Genomic DNA, 14,557 nt, shown 5'->3' with positions numbered 1-14,557 from the left:
TTTACGTGCTTGAAAACTGTTATCATGTCCCCTCTCAGTCTTCTCTTCTGCAGACTAAACAAACCCAATTTCTTCAACCTTCTCTCATAGGTCCTGTTTTCTAGGCCTTTGGTCATCTGCAGAAGCATCCCTTCTCTAATGGCAGTGGGTGTGCATTTGCAGCAGTGTCACCGGAACGTGGGAGCAGACTGAGAGCTCTCAGCCAGTGGCGATGTGCATTAGTAGTGTCCCAGTAGGAGGAAATTCAGTCTTGGCCTATGAACCGTTTAAACCCCATTTTTCAGGCTTAGCTGGGGTTTAAATGGTGTTCAGGACTTTTGCTGCCTCTCTGCACAGGGGTGAACATCACTATTATTAATCATTTTTATTGCAAGCTTGGGGAAAACAGAAGGGTCTGTAATCACTAGGGAACACTTCCCCTCAGAACCTGGATCAGAACCCATGATTCCTGACTCTTGCCCTTCCTCTGCCAGTGGGTATCACAGCTCTTTGCTGACAGCAAAGTGCATGGCTCAGCTCTCTCCACTGGCTGGCCCACATACAGGATGACAACCTACTACTCCTAGCAGGTACTGGATTAGCTCCCATGGCAGATGGCTGTGCTGTAGATCTGAAGGTTGCAACCCTGATGATGAACTATGTGGGATTCAATGGGGTGCCATATGATGAAATCACTTCTTTTCTTTTCTTAGTTTACTTCTTAAGAAACCTAGGAAATTACAAAAAAGAACCTACAATGAAACATGGAAGTTGAAAAATACCGTAATTAAAGACTGTACCATAATGAATATGCACGGGGAGGGGGCGGAATTAAGGTTGCATAGGCACAAAGTAAGCACTGGCATCTGCTTAGCTCACAAATTTGTGTCACCTAGAGGGAGTGTGTGACTCTTTAAACTCTCCCAAATCTTTTGATTCCCCTCTTTCCAGGGACTGAGTCACTCATGGGGAATCTGGGCTGATAGGCCCAAGGGAATGGGGGAACCTGGCTTCCCAGGGAATGGCTCTTTCATTTTCTAAAAGTTTGCTGGGAAGTGTATATCAGGATCCACCTGCACCCCTTTTCCTGCGAGTGTTTTGGACAATCCTGCTCGTGAATTAGCTCAATGGAATCATGGAGTAAACATCATCACAACCTAGTCAAGAGACAGTATTCATAAATCATTACAGGCAGCTCCGAATCTGTCACACTATAGTCAATAAAACTTGGCCTTCAAATCACCTAGGTAGCTATGAAAAATCTAAGATTCTTTGATAAAATATTTGATAATGGTCTCTCCAGTCCAGAAAACAAAGGTTAAAGGGGAGAGGGATAGCTCAGTGGTTTGAGCATTGGCCCGCTAAACCCAGGGTTGTGAGTTTAATTCTTGAGGGGCCTGTCATAAACAGACAGTTAAGGGTTAATGTCTCTTTTACCTGTAAAGGGTTAAGAAGCTCAGTAAACCTGGCTGACGCCTGACCAGAGGACTTATAAGGGGACAGGACACTTTCAAATCTTGGTGGAGGGAAGTCTTTTGTTGGTGCCCTTTGTTTGGGGGTTTGTTCGCTCTTGGGACTAAGAGGGACCAGACATTAATCCAGGCTCTCCAAATCTTTCTGAATCAGTCTCTCATGTTTCAAACTTGTAAGTAATAGCCAGATAAGGCGTGTTAGTCTTATTTTTGTTTTCTCAACTTGTAAATGTTCCTTTTTGCTGAGAGTATTTTACCTCTGTTTGCTGTAACTTTGAACCTAAGGCTAGAGGGGGTTCCTCTGGGCTATACAAATCTGATTACCCTGTAAAGTATTTTCCATCCTGATTTTACAGAGATAATTTTTACCTTTCTTTCTTTAATTAAAAGCTTTCTTTTTAAGAACCGGATTGATTTTTTCCTTGTGTTAAGATCCAAGGGGATTGGATCTGGACTCACCAGGAATTGGTGGGGGAAGGGAGGGGAGATGGTTAAATTCTCCTTGTGTTAAGATCCAAGGGGTTGGATCGGTGTTCACCAGGAACTTGGTGAAAAAGCCTCTCAAGGCTGCCCAGGGAGGGGAAGGTTTTGGGGGGACAGAAAGTGATCCAGACACTGAAATTTCTGGATGGTGGCAGTGTTACCAGATCTAAGCTAGCAATTAAGCTTAGAAGTGTCCATGCAGGTCCCCACATCTGTACCCTAAAGTTCAAAGTGGGGAAGGAACCTTGACAGGGCCACTTAGGGGTCTGGGGCAAAATCAGTATTGGGGCCTGCTAGTAAAGGCCGGGGGCTGGACTCAATGACCTTTCAGGGTCCCTTCCAGCTCTATGAGATAGGTATATCTCAAATTATTTATAAAACATGATCCAATAGCCAGAAGTTGAATGTAAACAAATTCAGACTGAAAAATAAGGGGTAGGTTTTTAACAGGGAGGGTAATTAACCAATTTTCCAAGGGTCATGGTGGATTCTCCATCACTGGCAATTTTTAAATCAAGATTGGGTGTTTTTCCCTACAAGAACTGCTCTAGAAATTATTTGAGGGAAGTTCTCTGCCCTGTGTAAGGCATGTAGGCACCTCCCTCCCATTGAAATCAATAGAGTTTGGGGCTAGATTCACAAAGGGACTCATGCATTCTGGTGCTCAGCATCTCCATGCTTCATAACCCTTTGTTGCCTAGAGAATTACAGGGTTGACAAAGCCTGAGTTTGCCGCTCAGGTGCCCTCTGTAATGAATGGAGAGATGGGTGCCTGAGAATGGTATTTGCAAAAGCCAGTAAGCTAGGCAGCTCATCACCTAAACCAGCAGATGGCAGAGGCTGAGGAGAGGGGAGTGTTCTAAGCCCTGCACCTCTCTGGGACTTAGCCAAATCTCTCTGCTTTGGAGTCTAAGATGCAAACCGTCCCTTGGAGTTAGGCACCTAGTGCTGTTTTTAGGAGGAGGGGGAAGCGGCCAAGGTGGACAAAAAAAGTCATTGGAGCAGGGGGATGGGAACCTCCAGCATAAGTGCACTAACCACTAGGTTGCAGAGCGGTTTGCACGCTTCTCTCTGTCTGGCCCAATGACTCTCATTATTTAATCCACCATGAAACAGCTTCAATGGTAGAGACTGAGTGAGACTCACACCACAATATCCCATAGCTCAGTGGCTAGGACATTCACCTGCCAGGTAGCAGAGCCACATTCAAATCCTTTTTCCCTCCACCCCATCAAGCCAAGGGGTCTCCAACCTCTCAGCTGAGTGCCTAATCACTGGACTAACAGTTACGAGGAATGTCCTGCCCCTGCCCTTGTGGCTCTGCCATGTGGGAGATTGCCTGTGGGTGCATGCCCCAGTAGGTGAGCTGCCAGCTAATTTGCTTGGCCAGGCTCCACAGGTGAGTTAGATGGAGGAATTTCTGTCTTCCCCCCCCTTGGTACAGCACTCTGGGGCTTAGGTGATCTGACATCAGGAGTGAGGCTGAGTGAGCATGCCCAGATGCAGAAATATCGTTGTCTAGGGAACTGTTACTGCAAAAATCTAGGTGCTGAGTGAGTTTAGATGCCTATAGGGTTAGGGGTCAGATAAACTGAAGTTTTATGAATCCCGAGGGGGGGGGTTGATTCTGGGATTCAGGTGCCTCAAGTGGCTGTTAGGTGCCTAAGTCCCTTTGTGAATCTAGCCCTTGGTGCCTAACATCCATTGAAGTTCATTTGTGTTCGATACCTAGATGATTTTTTAAAAATCCCACTAGGTGCCTAAATATCTTTTAGAAACATCTGGCCCTAACTCCCTACTCACTGGTTGATACAGCCAATTGCACCAAAACCTCTAATTACAATCTGTGAGATGTTTCTTTATTCAAAATAGACTCATTCCAACTGGACACCCTGAACCCAACGCAATCCCATAATTTATGAAGATATTTTCCTCTTCAGTCTCCTCAGAGCCTCCTTCACATCCTTGTTCCTCAGGCTGTAGACCAAGGGATTTAAAATGGGGGTGATGATGGCATAAACCAGGCTGACCACTCTGTCCACATCTGCTACGTGGCTGGACTTGGGGTGCAGGTATGTCGCGCAGGTAGAGCCATAGAACAAACTGACCATGGTGAGGTGAGAGGAGCAGGTGGAGAAAGCTTTGTGCCTTCCCTTGGAGGAAGTGGTCTTCAGGATGGTGGAGACGATGCGGGCGTAAGACACGTGCACCAGGAGGAAGAGCAAGATAATGATTGACATTCTGATGAAGAAAATGGAGACCTCTATCCTGGAGGTGTCCTCACAGGCCAGCTTCAGCACAGGGTGGATGTTGCAGAAGAAGTGGTTGATCTCATTGGGTCCGCAGTAGGACAAAGGGAAAATCCAAGCGATGTTGCCCATGAGCATCAGGATTCCACAGAGCCAGCAAGAAGAAACCATCTGGGTGCAGCCTCTGTGGTTCATAATGATGGGGTAGTGCAGAGGGGAGCAGATGGCTCAGTAGCGGTCATAGGCCAGGGGGGCCAGCAGGTAGCAGCCTGCTGTCCTAAGGAAGATGAGGAAATACATCGGGATGGCACAACCTGTGAAGGAGATGGCTCTCTTTTCCAAGACAACGTTGGCCAGCATGTTGGGCAGGGAGGCTGAGGCATAGCAGGTCTCCAGGAAGGACAGGTTCCAGAGGAAGAAATACATGGGGATGTGGAGGGCAAAGTCCAGCACTGTGATGAGGACAATGAGGCTGTTTCCCATCAGCGTGATGGCGTAGATAAGAAAGAACAATGCACAAAGAATCCCTTGAGGGTGGAGGTGATGGGATAAGCTGACTACAAGGCCGGCTCCAGACCCCAGCGCGCCAAGCGCGTGCTTGGGGCGGCGTGCCGCGGGAGGGCGGCAGGCGGCTCCAGTGGACCTCCCGCATGCACGTCTGCAGGAGGTCCACTGGAGCCGCAGGACCGGCGACCACCAGAGCGCCCCCCGCGGTGTGCCGCCCTGCTTGGGGCGGCGCAATTCCTAGAGCCGCCCCGGCTGACAAACATGAATTTGGTCACTGTGCTGTGATTTACCCAGGCAGTATGTCTCATCTGCACAAGAAGAAGGAAAAACATATTGCATGTCAGCCTGATTAGTTGTAAATTGGCTGTAGCTCCAACAGAGTAAATAGGCTAGATCTCCAGCCTGTGTCAATTGATATAGCTCGATGAAAACTCTCCTTCCTCCCTGGAAAACACTGAAGTCAATTTTAGGTCTGTATTAAGTCTCAGATTTTCAAAGCCATCTAAAACATTCGGATGCCCAGTTCCCATTAAACAGAAGTAGAATGGGCACCGAGCTTTGAATATTCAGTCTGGGCAGACTTGAGTGGCAGCCAGTGTAAAACTTCAGCATTCACCTGCACAACACATTAGATCATCAGCCCCAAATCTCTGTTCCGCATTATCTACCTGAGGCATCTCACAGAAATCTTCTGCCCATATGCTGGATAGGATCCTCAGGCTGGAGGTGACATTTAAAGACTGCCCATGGAATCTGGACACCAATGAAAAAATCTTAGCCTGAGATAAAAGATCAATTATATACATAGCTAGAAAGAGAGGGATAATGTGGGTGTAGTGATCTATCTATTTATCTAACTTGAAATCTGCCTCTGTATACCAGAGTTTCTCAAACAGGGGTCACTGCTTATGTAAGGAAAGCTCCTGGTGGGCCAGGCTGGTGTGTTTACCAGCCCAGTCCCCAGGTCTGGCTGAACGCGGCTTCCACTGGCCGCGGATCTCTGCTCCAGGCCAATGGGAACTGCTGGAAGCAGGGACGCCCGACATGCCCGCTGGGGCTACTGAGAGAGGAGGGCTTTTCCTTCAGCCACTCCAGGATAGGACCAGGCATTTACTGGGTTTATATTTAAAACCAGGAAATAAATGAGAATTTACTGTCAAGGAATTCGTAATTATACCTCGAGAACCTAAGGGACTGTGTGTTAGAGTGAAGGGGCCCAATTTGTCTCTTATTTGCACTGGTGTAAATCAGGAGTAACTACACAGGAGCATACATTGCCAATTCTCTGCCTCTCACTCACTCTGGTGTGTAGCAGGTGTGACTAGTGAAGACCATGGTTTTAACACCAGAGTAAAACTGCTGCAAAGGGGAATTCAGGCCCTAGGCCTATGTTGGTCTGTTCTGAGGGACACTGGGGTACAGTACCTCAGGAATACATTTACTGATGCCAAAGTTGAAACAAAGGGCTTGTCTACATAGGGACACTCAAGAAAGTTAATCCAAGTTAACTAAAGTTGTGAATTAAAAGTGAATTAGTTAAACTGCATTAAACCCCTATGTAAACACTTTCAATCGGAATTAAAGTGGCTTTAGTCTGGTTTACCTTAATTCACATTGGCAGTGAAATTAAGATAACTTGAATTAAAGCCATGTTAATTTCAAATTAAAGCATCCACATAAGGGTGCAATGCAGTTTAACTAATCCACTTTTAATACACATTTAGTTTATTCAGATTAATTTTCCTGAGTGTCCCCACGTAGACAAGCTGTAGGTGTCATGTGTCAATCTGTCCCTACAGGCCTCTTGATGGGTCTCTGCTCTCACTCAAGAAAGATATCTTAATAATAATATTATATGGCGATATACCTATCTCATAGAACTAGAATGACCCCTGAAAGGTTATTGAGTCCAGCCCCCTGCCTTCACTAGGAGGATCAAGTACAGAAAATATCATAATGCCAAGGTATAAATCCATGGTACATCCACACCTTGAATACTGTGAGCAGTTCTGGTCACTCCATCTCAAAAAAAGATATATTAGAAATGAAAAGGTACAGAAAAGATACAGAAAAGGGCAACAAAAATGATTAGGGGGATGGAACAGGCTAAAAAGACTGGGACTTTTCAGCTTGGAAAAGAGATGACTCAAGGGGAATATGCAAGAGGGCTATAAAGTCATGACTGGCATAGAGAAAGTGAATAAGGAAGTCTTATTTACCTCTTCACATAACACAAGAACTAGGGATCACCCAATGAAATTAATAGGCAGCATTTCTTCACAGAACGCACAGTCAACCTGTGGGACTCTTTGCCAGAGGACGTTATGAAGGCTAAGACTATAACAGGATTCAAAAAAGAACTAGATCAATTCATGGAGGATAGGTCCATAAATGGCTATTAGCCAGGATGGGCAGGGATGGTGTCCCTAGCCTCTGTTTTCTGGAAGCTGGGAATGGGTGACAGAGAATGGATCACTTGATGATTACCTGTTCAGTTCATTCCCTCTGGGGCACCTGGCATTGGTCACTGTTGGAAGACTGTATACTGGTCTAGATGGATCTTTGGTCTGACCCAGTATGGTCATTCTTGTGTTATGTTCCTTCTGGCATTACAATCTAGCGTCAGTCAAGATAGAAGGCATCTGATTCTGATCTCAAGGGGTTGTTTGATGAAATTGAAAGTCTGAACATTTAAAAACAATAAAGTAAACAAATTTTATTTTTAAACACAAAAAATTATCATGCCTTGCTGAGTTCCACAAGTTATTATTAACTATTTTTGAAAGCCACCAGGCTCATGGGTTTCAGACATCTCTTGATGGGACATGGGAAGATTCGTGTTTATACTAATTGCAGTTTTAAAAAACAAATGGGACATAAGGACTTTTGAAGGCCAAAAGTAGAGCTGGGTTAAAAAAGAGTTAGATAAGTTAATGGAGAATAGATCTATCTAAGGCTATTAGCCAAGATGGTCAGAGATGCAACCCCATGCTCTGTGTGTCCCTAAGCCTGTGACTGCGAGATGCTGAGGCTGGATGAGAGGGGATGGATCACTTGATGATTGCATTGTTCCATTCAGTCTCTTTGAAGCATCTGGTATTGGCCACTCTCAGAAGACAGGAAACTGGGCTAGATGGACCTTTGGTCTGACCCAGTATGGCCATTCTCATATATGGAGATATATCTATCTCATAGAACTGGAAGGGACCTTGAAAGGACATCAAGTCCAGGCCCCTGCCTTCACTAGCAGGACTAAGTATTGATTTTACCCCAGATCTCAAAGTGGCCCCTTCAGGGACTGTACTCACAACCAGCCAATGCTCAAACCACTGAGCTCTCCCTCCAAAACTATTTGCCATTTTCAGCACAAATTTTCAAATAGTTTAGGTTGACCCAAAACAACATTTTTCAGTGAATAAACGGATCATCCAAACATTTTTACTCATCTCTGCTCGAGACTGCCTGCTCCCATCTCCAAACCAACAATCTGTTCCACACAGGACACCAAAACCAGAAGCCAGATTCTGACACCAGACTGTTGTGATAATTGGGCCTAAAAATTTTACCCTGATCATGAGTTTAACTGTGAGAAGTGAGTGAAAGTTCATAAGATGCCACAATAACCTGGGACAAGAAATGTTGATGGGGAAAGGTAGGGAAAGGGAGACAGACTGAATGAGTCCAAACACAGAGGCCTAGCTCAAGGATTGTGTTAAGATCATGACGGGTAAACAAGAAAAGTATGGAACCAGAAATCAGTGACCCAAAAAATTAGGCCTAATTGGTGGACAAAATAATGAGAGGATGGGCTATTCTACTCACCACTCCATTCTGGGGTCCTTACAGAAAGAGACTCTGGAGAGAAATTGGCTGCTGGAGCGAGCTTCACGAACATGAGTGCTACACCGATCATCTCCTGGGCCCCCAGGCCTTTCTCATCCTGATCCTGAAAGATGTCCTGACTCAGCCAAGCCAAAGAGAGGGACCCAGATGACATAACCAGCTCTGCTGGCTCCAGCTGAATTCCAAAAACCACCTGGGATGAAACAAGGTTGGACTGTAACACCACCACCGCCACCACCACTTACAACCTATCTCAGCTAATATCTTCTCTTCCCCCCAAGGACAGTTATGACCATCATTGATACCATCCAAGAGACTGTCAAAGAAGTGGTTTTTTTCCCCCTTCTAAAAACTCTCTCCAGCTAAAGGGAAAGGAAAGAGGGAATGTCGTTAAAATGAAAACTTGACTTAATGCTCTAAATTTCAAATACTGTAACTGTTTTTTCCTTCTGTTCTTTAATAAAACCTTAACAGGATTGTTAATGGCATGTTTGCCATGGCACCGAGAAGGCGGAGGTCTCTGAATATCAAACCTAGAACCTTTTTTTAATACTGGTTAATGTTGGACAGCGAGCATGTTATGTTAACACCTTTGGCTCATATGACCATCTAAATTAACGCAAGACCAACAAGCCAGATGTTGCCTCTTTTACTCACATGGAACAGTATTTTACACCATGAGTAGACCTATTGAAATCCATGGGACTAGTCATAGAGTAAGGTACTGCCCCATCTGAGTAAGGAAGAATTGGGCCTTTAAATTCCCAGTGGTTGGAATGCTTCATAAAGGCCAGACTGTGACTCCTTCACTCACACTGGTAAATGGTTATTGTCACAAATAGCTCCATTGATTTCAGAGGGACTGATCATCTGTGTAACTATTCACTGATGTGACGAAGGGGTTTGTAAACTGGCCCTCAGTTAGCACCCAGAACTGGTCACTTGTATCCTAGTGGCAGATTTTACATGGACTTGAAACACAATCTGCATTCCATTCCCTGAGCTGCTCAGCCCTGAACTGTTCTGATGGTTTTGCTAACACCACATGGGCCAAGCCTACCCATGGTGTAATCCCACTGCTTAAAGTGGAGTTACTCCAGGATCAAATCTGCCCATGTGATGTTTACACAGAACTAGCTGTATTCCCCTTGATGCTCTTTGGAGTAATAGGTGTTTTGTCTTTCCTGAGGAAGAATTGCCTTGGCCCCAAAGACATTTCCACCGCTTGCTACTGTGGGACCTCATGTGAATGTGTGTTGAGATATTCCTCTTGTGAGAATTAAATCATGCATCTATTCTGCCACACGTCATGGGCCCAGATCCACAACTGGCAAAAAACAGCATAGCTCCGCTGACTTGCATGAGGCGATGCCAATTTACTCCCACTGAGAATCTAGCCCAGAAAGTTTTGTTCCTCACGTTGGCTGAATCCCCACAAGGTCTCATTTAGTTGCTATAATTTAACATCAAGTTTGTTTTAGCCTTACCCACTACTGAGAACTCTGTATGTGACTCCTGTCTCTAGGCAGTTAGTGCAATAAGCCAAGTTTAGCCTGAGTATAACATTGTGGATTCAGTGTTGTACACCAGTGGAGCCGACTGACTTTTAATGATCCCATCTGCAACCTGTGGAGTTGAAACTCTTTTTCATGATCATTGCAAAGACTTTTTAATAATGCCCAGTGGGACCCATTAGTCCTTTCATTGTTAGCTGATCAGCAGAGTTTAATTGTGAAGGAATAAATCAATACAAATTACAGATCAATAATATTATGACAGTAGAAGTCCATATGGGCACTAGATCAGATAGCTATCAAGGTGCTTTGATAGCAAGGGGATGGCCACCTCAGCTATGCATAAAGTGACCAGCTCTGGATCATTTTTCCAATGTGATGATCCCAGTTACAATCTGACTGCAAAGTTAAAGTCATAGTCTCTGAGGCTGCCTGGCTCTGGAGAAAGCTAATTTGTTGTTTGAACAGAGAAGGGCAGCAGCGATGCAGAGTGAAGTTTGTACCATCTCTGACATGAGATGAATTGTCGGGTCTCAGACTAGTTCATACTGGAAATAAACTACATAAAACTGGGCTTGTTCAAGGGGCTTGAGGGAGTTTGATGTCCGGCCCCCATTGTTTTTTTAATTACTTTAGATGCACAATTCCCTTAGGCCACTTTGAAAATCCCACTCTAAAGTGACATCACAGTTAACACCAATTTAACGGCTGTGTGTGCAGGCTTAGCCGGAGAGCAGCTCCCTCCTACCCTGGGACTCCGTCCACTGTATGGTCACCATAACCACTCGGTGGCCACGTTTCAGCCATCGCTACTGTTTTTATGCAGGGGGTGTATGTGTGTGCCAGTGCATTCTGGGCAAACCTGGGCAGGGGAGAGTGTCAGAGAACTTACAGACCAATCAGTACATGGGACTAACCTCTATTAGATATCCTAGTATGGAGAGCTGGGAGAGAGAAGGAAGAAGATAGGGAGAAAGATAGGACACACTGGCATGGCACGGGGATGCTTTCTCCATTGCAGAAGATCAGTGTGATGGATCAGTTACAGGAGAAAAGCACTGACCAGCCTGCACCTTGGGCAGCAGAGACACAATGTTAGCTGCCATTGGTCTGGCTACTAGTGAGTATGGGTATCTCACTTACTGGGAGTCCATGCTCAGACACCCCAAAAGAGGCCTGTAGTGCTCAGGTCTTTCGATGGATCTGGACTTTGCAAGGTTGCTCCAGGAGGGCATCCAAAATCACTGGTCACCTTTTAAAATTTCCACTGTGATTTTCCAAAGGGTAAAAACAGGCAGGAGCCTTGTTCCAACTGAACATGGGTGGGAATTCGGCTCCTAACTCTGTTAGGTTCTTTGAGAGTCCCTGGCTAACATGCAGGCACAAACCATGTTTAGAGTCTGCAAGGCCGCCAGCTCAGGTACCAGGCCATCAGCATGGCAAGGAGTGATCGTGTGGGCAGGGGCTTGTAGGGGGTCCGGCGAAACAAGAATAGAGGCACATTTAGGAAACATGCCCTAATGCCTATCCTGTCCTTTACTGCTGTAAAATAGGAGACGCCTGGCAAGCAACTTTTCATCTGTGCTAAATTAACTCATATACAGGCCATTTTAATAAGAATACCTGTTTTTACAGCATTTTTTGTCTCCAGATCTCAGACTACTTTACAAAGGAGCTAAGTATCCTCAGCCCTGCCCTACAGCTTAAGAAACTGAGTCAGAGTGAGGTGAAATTACTTGGCTACAGTCATCCAGGAGGTCAGTGGTAGGGCAGAGAATAGAAGCCAGGTCTTCTGAGTCCTAGCTCGGTGTCACAGCTAATAGCCCACACGGCCTCTAGACAAGCAGCGGTGACAGGGAGCATGCATCTTAATTTCATGTTCACACTTGATAGTTCTCATAAACCCATGTTCATCTGTGGATCTCAGAGCACTCCAATTCACAAAAAGTGTGAGTAAAATTTCAGAAGGTGTCTAAGTGGTTTAGGAGCTTAAGTCCAATTTTCAAAAGTGACTTAGGCACTAAGGAGTCTGAGATTGTTAAAGGTATTTAGGCATCCAGATCACTTTTCAGAAGCCCTTAGGTGCCAAAGTGCCATGGATTTCAATAGGAGTTATGGGCCATGGTACTTTTGAAAATCTGACTAGGCACCTATCTGCAATGTGAGGTGCCTAAATACTCTCAAAAACTGTCCCTAAGTCTCAGAGAACTTAGAGTCCTGGGCCTGTGGGTCAGATTTTTAAAGAAAAATTTTAGACATCTAACTCCCATTGAAATCAATGCAAATTAGGCACATATATATTTTAAAAAGCCTGCCTTAAGTCAGTTTTGAAATGGGACATAGCTATCTAAGTCAACATAAAAGCTGCCATACAGGTCCATCTAGCCCAGTATCCTGTCTCTGACAGTGGCCTTTACCAGAGCTTCAGGGGAGTATACAGACCAAGGCAATTATGGAGTGATTCACCCATCTGCCCCTCCTGGCTTCTGGCCATCAGAGGTTTAGGGTCGCCCTCAGCATGGGGTTGTGTCCCTGACCAACTCGGCTAATAGCCATTGATGGACCGATCCTCCATGAACATATCTAGTTCTTTTCTGAACCCAGTTATACTTTTAGCCATCACAATATTCCATGACACCAACTTCCACAGGTTAATTGTGTGTTGTGTCAGGAAGGGTCAGATTTTTAAAGGCATTTAGGCACCTAACTCTCTTGATGTGCCTTTGAAAATCCCACTGAGATCCTGTCTGCTTCCTTTGGCACCTAAATATATTAAAAAATCTGACCCTTACCCCATGTCAACATCTCCATTTTATAGCGAGGGAAGTGATTTGGTGTAGGCCCCACAAAGAGTCAGTGGCAGTGAGGAATAGAACCGAGGCATCTTGACTTTCTGCCCCGTTCCTGGACTGTTAAACAGAACTCAGTGTTGCCCTCAATGCTGAGAGCAGGAAAAGAAACTGTCTCATGTTTCCTTCCTGTGTGAAAGCAGTAGGAAGAAGGGCATGTTTAATTCTGTGGGTTGAATTCCCTTGGCTTTGTTGTATGCCCGTACATCTCAGTATATTCATCTGAGTCTATCTATATAGGGTTCCAATCTGCAGGTTGAGAATCAAGAGATCTGTGGCTTGAATCTTGTCTCAGTTACCCCTGTGTAATTCACTTGGGCCAAATCCCCGTCTGGTGTAAACCTGTATAATTCCAATGAAGTCAGTGGAGCTGTGCCCCTATATACATCAGCTGAGCAATAAGTGAGTACTGCTTTACAGTAGCATAAGCAAAAGGGGAATCACTCCCTGGTTTATCTCATCTTGCTGGATGAGCTTGGGCCAGCGTGTCCCCTCTCTGTGCCTCACTTTCTCCATTTCTAAAAAAACAAAGATACTTGTATCCAGTTTCTATATAGCACCTTTCATTCATAGAGCTCAATGCATTTTACAAATGCAGGTCAATATCATTATCCCTATTTCACAGATGGGGAAACTGAGGCACGAGAGCTATCATCACTTGACCAACATTTCACATCATCTGATGCTCTGAGAAGATGGAGAACCCAGGTTTTCTGACTCCCAATCCACTGTCTTTTACAGGGTTTCATTAGATTTGAGGGAAACCTCTTATTCATATTGTGATCAGTCAGGAATATTCACATCAGTGGTTTGCTTGGGACAACTAGCTTGAGTCAGGAATACACATAGAATTCAAAATTTGCCCAGCACTCCCCACATGGACTGTACTATTTTAACATAACATTTTATACTGTACTACTTCCTCTCAAAGGATCTCAAAGCCCTTCACCAAAATGTATAACGAGCCTTATCCTCATCTTACAGACGGGGACATAAGACACAAAGAAGGGAAGTGACTTGCTTAAAGTCACTTGGTGAATGAGTCAGTAGAGCCAGGAATAAAACTGAACTCCCTTGACTTTCAGCTCAGACACTAACCATTGGAAAGCACTTCCTCCCAATGTCAACGCAATGGGTTAAATGGAACCTTGGTGGAAAACACACTCGCTTTGCATTGTTTTGTAAAATTGAAACATAGCTTCCATCTCTGCCCCAAGTCTGCTTTATAAATTTAGGCTACAATTTTCAAAGACACAGGAAGATAAACCAGAATCAGTGTGAATGGCTTCTATTTTAGATTAAGAATTTTAAAAAAAGGAAACAAGAAAAAAATGAAGTCACCATGAGAGAGCACAATGTGTGTGAATCCCCTGGAACATGCTACATTTATTTCCCCACACAAGTGACATCTATCCCAGCCATCAGACAAATATACTTCAGAGGAGCAGTGCACAATCACAATACTTATTTAGTCATAATTCAACACAGTGGCAAATGTGATAGATAGATAGATAGATAGATAGATAGATAGATAGATAGATAGATAGATAGATAGATAGATAGTTGGCCGTGCATGAGATGGATAGATAAATAAATAGATGGCTGTTTTGGGGATGGATAGATAGATGGAGGCTGTGTAAGGGATGGATAGTTAGATGGAT

General features: G+C 44.7%; 1 pseudogene; it reads right to left on the bottom strand.

Moving 5' to 3' along the window:
* Nucleotides 1–3,850: 3,850 nt before the first annotated feature.
* On the bottom strand, nt 3,851–10,854 carry LOC123347880 (annotated as a pseudogene).
* Nucleotides 10,855–14,557: the final 3,703 nt, after the last annotated feature.

This window comes from Mauremys mutica, chromosome 13, assembly GCF_020497125.1.
Source record: "Mauremys mutica isolate MM-2020 ecotype Southern chromosome 13, ASM2049712v1, whole genome shotgun sequence".
Taxonomy (NCBI): domain Eukaryota; kingdom Metazoa; phylum Chordata; order Testudines; family Geoemydidae; genus Mauremys; species Mauremys mutica.
This window is presented reverse-complemented; position numbering and strand designations above follow the sequence as displayed.